The sequence below is a fragment of the Arachis ipaensis genome, chromosome B3, assembly GCF_059453495.1.
Source record: "Arachis ipaensis isolate K30076 ecotype BB chromosome B3, ASM5945349v1, whole genome shotgun sequence".
Taxonomy (NCBI): Eukaryota; Viridiplantae; Streptophyta; class Magnoliopsida; order Fabales; family Fabaceae; genus Arachis; species Arachis ipaensis.
The window spans coordinates 39,255,979-39,259,295 of record NC_142438.1 but is presented as its reverse complement, the minus strand read 5'-3'; the positions used below and the strand labels follow the sequence as shown (position 1 = coordinate 39,259,295).

The window sequence follows — 3,317 nt, the reverse complement described above, 5'->3', positions numbered from 1 at the left end:
GATCGGTTGCTAGTGGGGATGATGGAATGTTGGATGAACTCTAACCATCCTCTAGCCACAGGCTTGAGGTCCAATCTTCTTAGTTGAACCGGCTTGCCTTTGGAGTCAATCTTCCATTGAGCTCCTTCCACACATATGTCCATGAGGACTTGGTCCAACCTTTGATTAAAGTTGACCCTTCTAGTGTAGGGGCGTGCATCTCCTTGCATTATAGGCAAGTTGAACGCCAACCTCACATTTTCCAGACTAAAATCTAAGTATTTCCCCCGAACCATTGTAATATAATTCTTTGGATTCAGGTTCTTACTTTGATCATGGTTCCTAGTGATCCATGCATTGGCATAGAACTCTTGAACCATTAGGATGCCGACTTGTTGGATGAGGTTTGTTAGAACTTCCCAACCTCTTCTTTGGATTTCATGTCGGATCTCCGGATACTCATTTCTCTTGAGCTTGAAAGGGACCTCGGGGATCACCTTCTTCTTGGCCACAACATCATAGAAGTGGTCTTGATGAGCTTTGGAGATGAATCTTTCCATCTCCCATGACTCGGAGGTGGAAGCTTTTGTCTTCCCTTTCCCTTTTCTATAGGATTCTCCGGTCTTGGGTGCTATCAATGGTAATGAAAAAACAAAAAGCTTATGCTTTTACCACACCAAACTTAGAATTTTGCTCGCCCTCGAGCAAGAGAAGAAAGAATAGATGAAGAAGAAAAAGAAAATATGGAGGAGAGGAGGGAAATGTGTATTCGGCCAAGAAGAGAAGAGAGGGTTGTGTGGTGTGAAAATGAGGAATAATGGAGGGCTATATATAGGGGAGGGGGGGTAAGGTTCGGCCATAAGGGTGGGTTTTGGGTAGGAAATTGATTTTGAATTTTGAAGGTAGGTGGAGTTTATGAGGTAGGTTTATGGGGGAAGAGTAGATGGATGTGAGTGGTGAAGTGGTGATAGGGAAGAGAGATTGAGGTGATTGGTGAAGAGTTTTGGGGAAGAGTGTTTATGAGATTGTGTGAAAGAGGGGTGAGAAGAAGTGAGTGGAGGTAGGTGGGGATCCTGTGGGGTCCACAGATCCTGAGGTGTTCAAGGATTTACAATCTTGCACCAAATTAGGCATGAAAAATGCCCTTGCACACAACTCTAGGCGTTCAGCGCCAGATTGGTGCTTGTTTTGGGCGTTGAACGCCCATTTATTGCCCATTTCTGGCGTTGAACGCCAGAACCATGCTTGTTCTGGGCGTTCAGCGCCAGCTCTTCTCCAGGGTGCAATTCTGGCGTTTAAACGCCCAGATGCTGCCCATTTTGGGCGTTCAGCGCCAGAACCATGCTCTGTTCTGGCGTTGAACGCCAGCCAGATGCTTCTTACTGGCGTTTAAACGCCAGTGAGATCCTCCTCCAGGGTGTGATTTTTCTTCTACTGTTTTTGATTCCGTTTTCAATTTTTATATTTATTTTGTGACTCCACATGATCATGAACCTGATAAAACATGAAAGAACAAGAAAAATAAAATTAGATAAATAAAAATTGGGTTGCCTCCCAACAAGCGCTTCTTTAATGTCAATAGCTTGACAGTGGGCTCTCATGGAGCCTCACAGATGTTCAGAGCATTGTTGAGACTTCCCAACACCAAACTTAGAGTTTGACTGTGGGGGCTCTGGTTGACTCTGTTTTGAGAGAAGCTTTTTATGCTTCCTCTCCATGTTTACAAAAGGATGACCTCGGGTTTTAAACACAAGGGAGTCCTCATTCAATTGAAGGACTAGTTCACCTCTGTCAACATCAATCACAGCTCTTGCTGTGGCTAGGAAGGGTCTTCCAAGGATGATGGATTCATCCTCATCCTTCCCAGTATCTAGGGCTATGAAATCAGCAGGGATGTAAAGGCCTTCAACCTTTACTAACACGTCCTCTACTTGTCCATAAGCCTGTTTTCTTGAATTGTCTGCCATCTCTAATGAGAATTTAGTAGCTTGCACCCCATAGATTCCCAGTTTCTCTATTACAGAGAGGGGCATGAGGTTTATCCCTGACCCAAGGTCACATAGAGCCTTCTCAAAGGTCATGGTGCCTATGGTACAAGGTATTAAGAACTTTCCAGGATCCTGTTTCTTCTGAAGCAATGTCAGTTGATCCAAATCACTTAGTTCATTGGTGAACAAGGGAGGTTCATCTTCCCAAGTCTCAATACCAAATAATTTGGCATTCAGCTTCATGATTGCACCAAGGTACTTGGTAACTTGCTCTTCAGTAACATCCTCATTCTCTTCAGAAGAGGAATACTCATTAGAGCTCATGAATGGCATAAGGAGGTTTAATGGAATCTCTATGGTCTCTAGTTGAGCCTCAGATACCTTTGGTTCCTCAAAGGGAAACTCCTTATTGATCACTGGACGTCCCAGGAGGTCTTCCTCCTTGGGATTCACGTCCTCTCCCTCCCTTACAGGTTCGGCCATGGTGATCAATTCAATGGCCTTGCACTCTCCTTTTGGATTTTCTTCTGTATTGCTTGGGAGAGTACTAGGAGGGATTTCAGTGACTCTTTTACTCAGCTGGCCCACTTGTGCTTCCAAATTTTTAATGGAGGACCTTGTTTCATTCATGAAACTCACAGTGGCCTTAGATAGATCAGAGACTAAGTTTGCTAAATTAGAAGTATTTTGTTCAGAGTTCTCTGTCTGTTGCTGAGTGGATGATGGAAAAGGTTTACTACTGTTAAACCTATTTCTTCCACCATTATTAAAGCCTGGTTGAGGCTTTTGATCCTTCCATGAGAGATTTGGGTGATTTCTCCATGAGGGATTATAGGTGTTTCCATATGGTTCACCCATGTAATTCACCTCTACTATTGCAGGGTTCTCAGGATCATAAGCTTCTTCTTCAGAAGATGCCTCTTGAGTACTGTTGGATGCAGCTTGCATTCCATTCAGACTCTGAGAAATCATATTGACTTGCTGAGTCAATATTTTATTCTGAGTCAATATGGCATTTAGAGTATCAATTTCAAGAACTCCCTTCTTCTGAGGCATCCCATTACTCACAGGATTCCTCTCAGAAGTGTACATGAACTGGTTATTAACAACCATGTCAATGAGTTCTTGAGCTTCTGCAGGCATTTTCTTTAGGTGAATGGATCCACCTGCAGAAGTATCCAATGACATCTTAGCTAATTCAGACAGACCATCATAGAATATATCCAGGATGGTCCATTCTGAAAGCATATCAGAAGGACACTTTTTGGTCAGTTGCTTGTATCTCTCCCAAGCTTCATAGAGGGATTCACCTTCTTTCTGTTTGAAGGTTTGAACATCCACTCTAAGCTT

The 3,317-nt window shown here is 43.3% G+C and overlaps 1 non-coding gene across 1 annotated transcript; it reads left to right on the top strand.

Moving 5' to 3' along the window:
- The first annotated feature begins 3,209 nt into the window (after window positions 1-3,209).
- On the top strand, window positions 3,210-3,317 carry LOC148570361 (small nucleolar RNA R71). The gene has a single exon (XR_015880295.1). It is a non-coding gene; the product is annotated as a small nucleolar RNA R71 (small nucleolar RNA).